Source organism: Geotrypetes seraphini, chromosome 7 (assembly GCF_902459505.1).
Source record: "Geotrypetes seraphini chromosome 7, aGeoSer1.1, whole genome shotgun sequence".
In the NCBI taxonomy this organism is placed as follows: Eukaryota; Metazoa; Chordata; class Amphibia; order Gymnophiona; family Dermophiidae; genus Geotrypetes; species Geotrypetes seraphini.
In genome coordinates this window covers 173,932,971-173,946,071 of record NC_047090.1, presented here as the reverse complement: position 1 = coordinate 173,946,071, position 13,101 = coordinate 173,932,971, and positions in this window count along the sequence as shown.

Here is a 13,101-nt window from a genome sequence, read left to right as displayed (position 1 = left end):
CCTGAGCGTAGCAAACCAGCAGCCAACCAGTTGGACGAGGTGCGCTGGGAAACAGGGCGTCCCACCCAAGTAGGGTCGAAGGACAAAAACAATTGAGGAACCGTCCGATGAGACTGAGTGCGTTGAAGATAAAAAGCAAACGCCCTCTTACAGTCAATCGTATGAAGCGCCACCACGCCAGGATGAGAGTGGGGCTTCGGAAAAAAGACCGGAAGAACAATGGAACGATTGAGATGAAAGTCCGAAACCTTCTTTGGCAAGAACTTGTAATGAGTACGCAGGACCACTGCGTCCTGATAAAATACAGCAGAAGACGGGTCCGCAACCAGAGGTTGCAGCTCACGGACTCTACGAACAGACGTGAGACCAACCAGGAATACCACCCGCCAGGTGAAACAGATCAAAAGAGCGTTATCAATGGGTTCAAACGGAGGTTTCACCAATTGAGCCAGGACCACCCTAAGATCCCAAACCACCGGAGGGGGCTTGAGCGGAGGATGAACATTGAAGAGACCCTTCAGAAAGCGGGAAACCGTCGGATGGACGGAGAGCAGCTTCCCATCCAGCAGCCAAGGAAAGGCAGCAATCGCACAGAGGTGGATAGATGTCGATTTGAGACCAGACCGAGACAAGTGGAACAGAAAATCCAGCACTGAAGGGAAGGAGGCAGAGAGTGGATCCATGCAGTGCTCAGCACACCACGCAGCAAATCAAGAGCATTTCTGGGAAAAGCATTGCCGAGTGGAGCCCATACGAGAAGCCTCGAGAATATCCCCACCGACTGAGAAAAACAGAAGGAGGGAGGCACGTTGCGAGGAACCAAGCTGATAAGTGTAGAGACTGCAGATTGGGAGGCAACAGAAACCTCAACACTGAGACAGCAGAGAAGGGAACATAGGTAGAAGCAGAGGCTCCCTGACATGCTGAAGGAGCAGGGAGAACCACAGCTGTCAGGGCCACAGAGAAGCCAGCAAGATCATGGTGGCGCAGCCCGACAGGAGGTGCATCAAAGATCTGAGAATCAGAGTAAAGGGAGGGAACGCATAGAGGAACCTGCCCATCCAATCGAGAAGGAAAGCATCCACCTCGATGCGGACCCGGGAGAACATCCTCGAGCAATATCGAGGCAACCAGTGTGTGAGGGGCGAAGCGAACAGAACTACCTGTGGGGTTCCCCACCGAACAACCACATGCCGCAGAGTCTGAGAATGGAGCGACCATTCATGCGGCCGAGAAGGGCGACTCAACGTGTCCACCAGACAATGCTGCTCGCCCCGGAAATACACCGCCCAAAGAAATAAGTAGTGGTGTAACGCCCCCTGCCAATGACGAAGGGCTCCCCTGCAAAGTAACAGGGAACCTGTACACCTTGGACCATAACCCGGCGCTGCTGCAGCTATTGCGGCTGCTGCGAAGGAGGCCGAGAACACAAGAAAGGTATCCGGAGGGCCCCTCCGGAGAAGGAGTCCAAACCACCAAGGCAGACGGGATTCAGCTGAAGGCGTCCCGATAGGCGAAGGACCGGTCGCGTTCTGAGAGGCGGTTAGTGGCCACCGCAAGAGAGGCCTCAAGAAGCGCAGAACTCACGCAAGTAAAAGTGGCGAGACGATCCTGGAGGTTCGGATCCTCAGCCACACTCTGCGCCAAGTGAGATAACATATGGCAGGAGCAATAGAGCCGGAGCAGGGAGAGAGTCTCCTCCAGGCAACCAAACTCCATACTACAAGATTCCGTCACGGCTGCCCGGAATGAACCGAAGAGAAAGCGGGGAACCCTTTCGAACAGGAGCCGGAGACGCCGAGGCACAGAGCCCCAGACAACGTCGAGACACTAAGCGCCCGTCGATAACGCAAACCCGCAGTCGACACCGAGGCCCAAAGCCTCAGCCGCTGCCGAGATATAAAGCCCCCAGCGACGTTGCGGCACCAAGCCACAGTCGACATCGAGACACAAGGCCACCGCCAACCAAAGGGCAAAGCCCCAAGCGACGTCAAGTCACAAAGCTCCAGTTGACGGCGAGACACGAAGCCTCGGCAACGACGAGGCACAGATCTCCAGCCGACAATGAAGCCCCCAGCCTCAGTCGACGTCGAGGCACAAGCCTCAGGCGCCGTCGAAGCACAAGCGTCAAGTGACGCGGAGCACACGGCCGCAGCCGACGTCGAAGGTACAAAGCATCCGTCGACGTCAAGACACCCAGCCTCAGTCGACATCGAGACACCAAGCCCCAGTCGACATCGAGGCAGAAAGTCAAAGCACAAAGCCTTAGATGACATCAAGGCACCAAGCCACCTCCTACATCGAGGCACAGGGCCTCAGGCGGCGGTGAGGCACCAAGCCGCAGTCGACGTCGAGGCACCAAGCCACAGTCGACGTCGAGGCACGAAGCCCCAGTCGACATCGAGGCACCAAGCCCCAGTCGACGTAGAGGCACCAAGCCTCAGTCGACGAGGCACCAAGCCTCAGTGGACGAGGCACCAAGCCTCAGTGGACGTCGAGGCACCAAGCCTCAGTGGACGTCGAGGCACCAAGCCCCCGTCGACGTCGAGGCACGAAGCCCCCGTCGACGTCGAGGCACATCGAGGTTCAGAAGTCGGCACCGTACCAATGAAACTGGTAATAAAGGTGCAGCAGTGCGCTCCATAAAGGGCAACCTCGAGATGAGTATTCCCATGAAAGGAGGCACGCTTCGAAGGTCTCGTAGAGGCGGGCACGACTGCACTCGATGCCTGGAATGCCTGAGACTCAACCGGTGGCATTACCGAGGTAACGCAGCTAGAAGAACAGAAAGAAAGAAAGAAGACTTACCGGGGATCGAAGCTACTCAGTCCGATTCCAACGAAGGAAAAATGGTCCTGGCCATCCTGCTCACACGAGGTGAGCCCAGAGAGAGGCCAGGGAAGAAGAAAATACAGCTGCAGCCAAATGAGGCCTAGCCGCATGGCTGAGGCCCAAGAAGGGCCTGCCGGTGGAACCAACAGAAACACAATAAAAAGTCCTTTTTTTTTTTTTTTGAAACAAAGAAATACACGATCAATCAACAAACGCACAGCGACTCCCTAACAAAATAAAGAAGCCGCGGTGCTAGAAAGGCACTTATAAGAACGCAGAGAAGAGAGACAGGGCTTTCTGGCTCCGCGGAAAACTAAGAACATGAGGAGGGGATGCGCCCTCTAGTGGATCAGGAAGGCACACACACATGCGTGGTGCAGCACTAGCAAACTTGAAATCTTCAATCAAGTTTGTTGAAAAGCTGTCCGCATCGGGGCTCCGTGGATGACGTCACCCACATGTGAGAATATGCTGCCTGCTTGTCCTGGGATAACTTGACATACCGTCTTTAATTAAAACAAACAAACTTCTGATTTTTTTTTTTTTTTTTTTCAAATAGAATCTTTTAGAAAACTGGTAATGAACTACAAAAGTGACAGGTGTAGAAAACCAAAGTTTCAATAGACAGTAGTAGACCAGAGCAGACAGATTTTAAAGATTGCAAATACTGATGCGGGGACAGAAAATTCATCCCTGTCCCAGCATTTTTATCCCCATCCCCACAGTGAAGTGCATTTTTCATCTCTGTCCCCGCAGTCTTAATTTTCCTTGCATCTTCCGCTCAAAGCAGAAATATTATTTTATGTAATTTTATGAACCTAGGACATTTGAAATAAACATTTTAAGCCTATATATATATATATATAGGCTTATATATATATAGGCTTAAAATTTTTATTTCAAATGTCCTAGGTTCATAAAATTACATAAAATAATATTTCTGCTTTGAGCGGGGAGATGCGAGGAAAATTCTAGGTTTAAAATGTTTATTTCAAATGTCCTACAGTGGTACCTCGGTTTATGAGTGCACCGTTTTGCGAGTGTTTTGCAAGACGAGCAAAACATTTGCAAAATTGGTGCCTCGGAAACCGAGCATGCCTCGATTTACGAGTGCCGGCCACCCCCCCCCCCCCCCCGATCCAGCACACCCCCCCCCCCCCCCCGTGAGCTGGCACCCTTCCCCCCGATCCAGCACACACACACACACACACCCCCGCCATGATCCGGCACCCCCCCCCCCCCCGCCGTAATCTGAAGTCCCCCAGACCCACCTAAACCCGCTTCTTACTTTCATCTCGGCACCGGCATGTCCTGTGCGTTGGTGCCAGTGCCCGAAGACCTCTTCTGTGCTCGAAGACCTCTTCTGTGCTGGGCCTTGAGCATTTGCGCATGCTCAAGGCCTGCGAGTTCACGATCAGGCTTTTTGATCGTCCAAGTAGCCATTTAGGACACTTTTTAGACCTTTTTTTTTTTTTTTTATTATGAACCCCATAGCTTCACATCTGAAAATTTGTTAATACAGAGTGGGCCACAGAAAAGTAGCACACCTCCAGCGATAGTATGACAAGACGAACGAGCAAGTGGATTGCTTTTTTTCACTTACCCACAAGTTACAACTTGCGTTTGCTTAATCGATCTGCTTCGCACATAGCCTTTGACAATCAATGTTTGCTGTTCCAGGGAGAACGCCATCTTTCCGGCACTGGTTAGAGGTGAGCTCACCCTTTCCGTGGCCCACCCTAATAATCTTTTATTTATTCATTTGTTACAAATTATATATATATATAACACCCACCCTGATAATCTACTTTGTACTCATACTTAATCCCAACAGAAGGTCCCTGTTTCACCAAAGGCTGTGTCAGGGAATGACCAGAATTATCAGCTTCAGAATGGCTGCGGGACAGAAAATGCCAGCCATTTAAAAACTGGATAAGCGGTATATAAAAACCTAATAAACTTGAAACTTGATCATGACATCAGGAAGAGCCCTATGTACACACTAAATAGAAACAGGCAATCACAATAAAAGATTTCCACTCAGTGGAACCACAGTTTGTAAAGAAAATATCCACTAAATCTAAATTATCTAAAATTATCTTTCTCTACACTATCGACTGACTATGGGACTATCTTTTTCAAAGTGGAAAACAGGGATTGACTATTTTTCAACTAAAACAAAAAAAATAGAGAAATGGGAGATATAGGGCTCCTTTTATCAAGCCGCGCTAGCGGGGTTAACGCGCGTGACGTTTCATCACATGTTAACCCCCGCGCTGGCCTAAAAACTACCGCCTGCTCAAGGGAGGCGGTAGCAGCTAGCGCGGCCGGCGGTTTAGCGCAGCTTGATAAAAGGAGCCCAAAACTCTGAAATAAAACAGACTGAGTTGGTGAAGGAAAGATCATATATTGCAAGGAAAATGGAGAGCTTTGAAAACCAATTGAGAAAAAAAAAAAAATGACCTGACTTTTAAATTTTCCTAAATCCCCTGTGATCTCTCCTATAGAGATGGTTAGGAGATACTTCAGAGAAGTGCTATGTATTCTACCAGAAAATTTACCTCCTATTGTCAGAGTTAATTACCTTCAGATAAAAAATCCTGTAGGAGTTTCTACTCCTAATGAGAACCAAGGAGATAAAGAGGTGGATATGGACTTAACTTTTTGGAGAGAACCCTGTTAGTTACCTTAGCTTTGGAAAGTGATAGGGAATATACATCTTAGAATTGTTTTTCCGGCACTTAAATGATCAGATTTGGGGTTTTCAAATTTGTATATTTCCAGGTATGTCTCAAAAAATCGCAGAAATGGAGAAAGGAATTCTTGGCATTGAGGCTAAGAATCCTGGTCCTGAGAAGAATATTTTTGTTAAAATTTCCAGTAAAATGTTTTGTTACCTATCAAACTAAGAATTTTCTTTTTTTTTTTTTTTTTTTTTAACCCTAAACAGCTGGTTGAATTTATTGAATCAAAGGAAAGAGGAGTATCCATAACAAATGATATGTAACTTGCTTTACCGGCTTTAGGTAATAAAGAATATTACCGCTTCCTTATATTGTAAATTAATTTCATTAAGGGTTAATTTCCTGTTGATTTTCTTTAATATTGTGGACTAAATAAATAGTATTGTTTCCTTATTATGATTTTTGTTTTTCAAATGTGAAGTATTTGATCTTTTTTCAAGTTGTATTATACTTGATTGTAAAAGTAAGAAGTTATAAATAAAAAGATTTTTAAAAAAGAAAATATCCACTTATGTTCTCTTTGCCGTAATCAATGTCAGATGTCACCTTGACATTCAGTAACCTTCAGCTATCAAGCGCTAAACACCAATCTGAATCAAAAGTATCTCCTGTTTCCACTCTTATGTGCCACCAAGGGCTCCAAATGTTTCTGAGCCCAAATGCTATCTATGACTATGCTCTGTTAAATGAGTTTTTAATTGCCTAGATGTATAACCAATGTAATAAAGTCCACAAGGGCATTGTAATGTATATAAGAACATAAGTACTGCCGTACTAGGACAGACCACAGATCCATCAAACCCAGTATCCTGTTTCCCACAGTGGCCAACCGAGGACACAAGTAACTGGCAGGATCCCAAGGAGTTAAACAGATTTCACACTGCTTATCCTAGGAATAAGCAGTGGATTTTCCCACATCCATCTTAATAATGGCTTACGGATATCTTTTAGGAAGTTATTCAAATCTTTTTTAAACCCTGCTAAGCTAACTGCTTTCACCACATTCTCTGGCAAAGAATTCCAGAATTTAATTACATGTGGAGTTTCATTACATGCCCCCTAATCCTAGTATTTTTGGAAAGAGTAAACAAGCGATTCATATCTACTTGTTCCATTCCACTCACTATTTTATAAACCTCTATCATATCTCCCCTGAGCTGCCTCTTCTCCAGGCTAACCATTTTAGCCTTCCCTCATAGGGAAGTTGTCCCATCCTTTTGATCATTTTGCTCACCCTTCTCTGTAACTTTTCTAATTCCACTGTATCTTTTTTGAGATGCAGCGAACAGAATTGCACACAGTATTATATTGTATGATTGACATAAGGTGATGAAATGCAGATAAGTTTTCCCTGAATGAAAATCTCTGAAAACCAGACAATTCAAGCCTGTTAACATAAATTGAACCATTAACCTCTCTCCCGGTCCCCTTTCTATCCCACTTTGCTGCAGGACATAAAGCACAGTTACTTACTGTAACAGGTGTTGTCCAGGGACCCAAACCATGAAAGGGTAATAATTTGTCCCCTAAACAAGGCACCTTGCCTGGCTTAGAGGGTCTCAGCTGGGCATTACCCACCAGGACAGGCTAGTAAATGCATCTTGTTTAGGGGACAAATTATTACCCTTTCATGGTCAGGACTACTCAGATATTCTCTGCCACGAGCCCAGATAAGACACTCTGGGCATGTCCAACATGAAGCCTCCTCCTTCTCATCCCTTTACATCTAGGAGACAAAGCCACAAAAGCAACCACGTCAGCAACAACACAATACATAGACTGTTCTATACACATTAATACAGCCTTTTTTTATGTGTTTCTTCAGAGCATAATCAATCTCCCCTTTTTTCCAGTTAATGCCTCAACCCATTGAAGGCTATCTTCAGTTCTTTATAGATCGTTGAGAGCTCATCACTTCAGATCTTTGGATTTTCACTATTATGTGGCAAGGTTACATACTCAATTTTCACATCCTGCCTTCAGACAAGCGAGTCTGTTTTGGACCTTATACAGTCCTCCCTTCTTCTTCAGCAGGCTCAATCTCTTTGCCTGCTTAATCCCATCGAGGAAGTTCTCTTCGATCAGCGAGGTCAGGCATTTTCCTCCTCGTTACTTTCAACCTATTTCTAGTCAAGGAGAAATTCAGGATGCTCTTCCTCGCCCTGCATTCTCCTCTTCTCTATTGGAACGACTGGCTTTGCCATTTAGATTCCACGGAAGCCTTGCATATCCCAATCCAAGGAGTACTTTTCAATTAAATTGGTGTCATTACCAGTACAGTGGTACCTCAGTTTACGAGTGCACCGGTTTGCAAGTGTTTTGCAAGACGAGCAAAACATTTGCAAAATCGGTGCCTCAGAAACCGAACATGGCTCGATTTACGAGCAACACCCCCCCACACACACGATCCGGCACCCCCCCTGCCTCGAATCGGCACCCCCCCTGCCACGATCTGACCCCCCCACGACACGATTGGGCACCCCCCCCCCGACATGATCCGACCCCCCCGACACAATTGGGCACCCCCCCCCGCCGCTTCTTACCCTCATCTGGGCATTCTTGAAGATCGGCCCTCGTCTGCTGGGCCTTGAACATCTGAGCATGGGGGGGCCTTCGAGGGGAGCAATGCCAGTTCTCGGGGGGGGGGGGGAATGCATCAAAGCGAGTTTCCATTATTTCCTATGGGGAAACTCGCTTTGATAAACAAGCATTTTGGATTACGAGCATGCTCCTGGAACGGATTATATTCGTAATCCAAGGTACTACTGTACTTCCCTTCAGCCTGGCATCTTCTCCCAGCGTCTTCATGAAGTGCCTGTATTTAGTGTCCACATCTCTCCGAACTCGGGGCCTTCAAGTCTTTCCTTACTCAGACAACTGGTTGATGTAGGCTGTTTCATTTCTGGACATGGTCCAAGTCGTATCTCAGACCATTTTATTTTCTTCAGTCACTAGGATTCTAAGTCAACTTCCCTGAATCACATCTCTCTTCGACTCAACGTCTGCAGTTCATTGGGACGATCCTAGACACCACTCTCATGTGAGCGTTTCTTCCTCCAGATCACCTTCAGGCTCTCATCCGTCTGTGTCATCAATTGCTTCCTCTTCAATCCATCTCTGCCAGACACATGATGGTTCTAGGCCACATGGCCTCAACTGTCCATGTAATACCATTGTCCATGTAACACCACAAAATAATTATTTTATTTCCGCCGGTCCATAGGTGTAAAAAGGTTGAAGAACACTGTTTTAGACAATCCCATTCAGAATGTGCACTTTTACCTCTGTCCCACAAGAAAGCTTAGTGCCATCAATATATTTCATAATCTCTCAACATGTCATTTGTAATGGAAATATATTGAAATCAACTTTGCCAAAGGAAAGAAAAATTTAAATGTGCTTGGTTGCCTGTACTCATTACCCCCACCTCAGGCATTAAACCACATGTCAATTCAAAAGCCAGCCTTACACCCTCTTGATTCACAGTCATTTTTCTAGGATATATGTACCTTTGGCATATGTATGCATCAATCAGTATCACAGACTGCAGGTCTAGGGAGATTGTGGAGCAGTGGTTAAAGCTACAGCCTCAGCACCCTGAGGTTGTGGGTTCCAAGTCAGGGGCAAAGGCATGCTGCGTCTTCTGATCCTGGCCAACCCATTTAATACCCCCATTGCCCCAGCTGCATTAGACAGATTGTCAGCCCACCAGGACAGGAAAAAATAGCTTGAGTACCTGAATAAATTAATGTAAACCATTGGGAGAATGGTATACAAACTTAAATTTATTAATGTAGGCTGTGGATGCATGGTTTAAATTTTTCTCCCCTGACAAAGGCGCTTGCTCAATATCGAGGTTGCTCACACACTCACAGAGCTGGCACTCGTGCACCCAGAAGCCGTTATGGAATTAGAGCAAAGGGCCACTGCAGCTTGGCCTCTTAACAGTTGTCATCCTTTATGAAATGACCAATAAAACAAAGCGAAAATCTTGCCTTACTGTAGTAATAGACCAAAAAAAAAAAAGGCAAGAAAGATGTCCTCCTCAACAAACAATATTTATTCTTTAAAATGTGTATCGTCCCAACAAGGATCCAGGGATCCAGGTTTCGGCATATGGCTCTGCCTTCCTCAGGGGACACCAAGTGCTACTGCATTGGAGTATCTTTAATTTAAACTCGTATGGCTGAAAAGATGCCGGTAGCATGGAGTGTTATTTCCTTGCCTTTGAATATTTTTGTCAAGAGCCTTCTTTGAAGAACGGCCAAGTGCTATTCTGCCGAGTATGGCCAGGATTCACTAACCTGCCAGATCGGGCCCGATCCTGGCAGGTCCGATCAATTCAGAAACCAAAAATATGCAGATGGGGGCGATCGGAGGAACGCCCCCGCGCTTGCGCAGACCATAGGAGCAGCGATTTTTTATTTTTATATTTTAACTTTTTTGTACTTGCGGCAGGACTTCGGGGAGACTGAACCAAACGCCTCCACCGCCACTGACCCTCAACCCGCGTGGCTCCCAGAAAGCTGGTCCTGCTCTTGCCAGCTGCCTCACTAATAATAAAAAGATAAAAGGAGCCCGTGGTTTTAACCCGCTTAGAGCCCGCGGGTTAAAACCACGGGCTTGCACTGCGGGGAAGGGTGGGAGAGTCCAGGCAGGCAGGAAGGCAGCAGTTTGGGCAGGCAGGAGAAGAGCATCGGAAAGATGAGCAGCAGGAGATAAGAAGCAGAGCAGAGCGGGGCAGCATTCGGGGCGAGCAGGCAGGAGAGATTGCAGGGCTTCCAGTCGGAAAGACGTTTTCGACTGGTCCCCAGCAGTCGCTTCTTCAGGTGATCGGCCAGCCCAGTCGGATCGGAAATTTGGTGTAGTGAATCGGGTCGCTGTCCAATTTGCATGCGTTTCGCCTCATTTGCATGCACGGATTCGAAGCGGATCGCAGGAGAGGTAAGTGAATCAGGCCGGATGGAAATTTGATAGTAAAGGGGTCGCAAACCGATCGGTACACGATCGGTTTGCTTTGTGAACCTAGCCCTATTTCCTCCCTGCTAGTTGCTTCTTTGTTTACAAAAGAGCCCAGGAGATTGAAATCCAGTTTATAACTTCTATAGCACACACATGTTTGTGTTTTTTTTGCCTTTAGTTTCGCCACTTAGAGTGGGTGACAACAGGGAACACTTCTAACCCTGCTGAAATTCATATGCAGTGCCAATCACTGGTGTTGTGCTGCCACCTGTGGTGAGTTAACATGAATGAGGGTTAAAATTCAGGGCCTAGATTTTGCTAACGACATGGCTTCCAGCTACAACTTTTAGATAAAACAGTGTGGTTGCTGTGATAGTCCACTTTAAAGGTAATAAAAACTGCCCGGAAATGTTATTTACGATGGACTCTATCCCCCGGGTGTCCCTGAAGGGCTTCCGAGATTTTTTGGCCCGGACCTTCCTTTTGGGAAAGAAAACAATATTACATTGCTGGATTGTATCGGACCCACCAACGGTGTCATTTTGGCGTACTCTGATGCTTCGTCAAGCATCGATGGAGCGTATGTCGTTGACCTCATTGGACACTCCTAAGGGCCGTATATTTTGTTCTGTTTGGGAACCCTTTTGGCTAACGCTGACTCATAAAGCTCGTAGTAACCTGTTAAACCAGTAACATTATTTGATTGTTGGAGGATGGATCTTTGTTATAGTGGGATGTTGGGGAGGTGGGGGGGAGGGGAGGGGAAGGGGGAGGGAAGGGGGATGGTTAACTGGCTGAACCTCTGTAAATTGTGTTTGCGATGTTTTTCCTGCTTACTTTGCAAAATTAATAAACATATTTAAACATAAAGGTAATAAAATGAAACAAAGAAGATAATAACCTTTTTAATTGGACTAACTGTACAATTTTTCAACAAATTTTGAAGGCAGTACCTTCTCTGTAACAGTCTCATATGAAATGGTAGAGATGGAGGGGGGAGCAGGTGGCAAAGCAGGATAATTTTATGGGTTATAAATAATGTGATAAACCCAGATCTCTGGTAAGACCGCATTGTTTATGAGTTTCCACGCTTATTAATGTCTTTCTATCCCACACCAAGGGTCATCCTACCTAAATTTCAGAAAATTAGTAAAAACAAACCTGTTTAACCGATTTGTAACCTAAGACCTCTCATGCCTTACCTCTGTATCCTGCTCACCTATATTGTACCTATATTTGCTGATTGTACCTATACTCACTGATTGTCCAGCCCTTCTTTGTTGTAAACCGCCTCGAACTACTACGGCTTTGGCGGTATATAAGAATAAAATTATTATTATAATTAATAACCGTCTGGGCATCTTACAACCTAATTTGGGTTCCAACACAACCAATCAAATTACATTACATCAACATACTGCCTGGTATCTTGCAATTCTGCATGGGGAGGATGAATTTTAAGAAAATGTTGAAGACTCAATTATTTGCCAGTGCCTTCCTATGGTAAGGCTTATTCCAGCTTATTCCTCTTTAGATTTTTCTGACAGTAGTATATGATTTAAAGCATGTTTGTATTTCTGAATTGCTTGAATTTGATTTGCTTTGCATACAAATGTGAATTGATTTATTTACCTACTTTGGAATCGATCATTTGACACCAGGAAATTCTTTTTCACTGAAAGAGTGGTTGATCGCTGGAATAGTCTTCCACTACAGGTGATTGAGGCCAGCAGCGTGCCTGATTTTAAGGCCAAATGGGATCGGCACATGGGATCTATTCACAGGGCAAAGGTAGGGGAGGGACATTAAGGTGGGCAGACTGGATGGGCCGTGGGCCCTTATCTGCCGTCTATTTCTATGTTTCTATGATGTCTTTTGTTTTTTAATCGACAAATTTTGTCTTGATTTGATTTATTGATATTTTATTTTGGGGGATGATTTATTGATATTTTATTCTGGGGGATGTCTATGTTACATGTGGAAATCGGAGGGAAATAAGATTTTATGTATGTGATATGGAAACCGCATAGTTGTATGCGGTATATAAATATTTTAATAAATAAATATTGGGTAAGTAAATGAAATACAATTTTGATAGAAAAGTAAGGGGGAAAATACAGTTAGAGGGGCATAATAAAAAAAAACCATCCAAAATAAGGGTTTTTTTGAGAATGGCCTACCTCTACGTTCAGCAGTTTACTTGCCCAGACCACCACTACGTCTAAACTTAGAACACATTATCAACCAAAAAATTGCCTGTCCCAAACGCCCAAAACAAGACCTTTTAGGCGAAAGAGGGGCCAGTCCTTCACCTAAAAGCTGGATTCTGTAACTGGCATCTGTCAAAAACAACACCGGTTACAGAATTCTCTTTCCCCCCCCCCCCCGCAATGATCGCGGCAGGAGAGTTACTGCATCTCCCCTGCCACGATTCCCCCCCCCCCACGAACTGCGACCCGCGGCAGGAGAGATGCCCAATTTCTCCTGCTGCGATAGTGATCCACCCCTGAACCCCGAAACAATACTGGCAGGAGGGAGCCCAACCCCTTCTGCTGAGGTGACC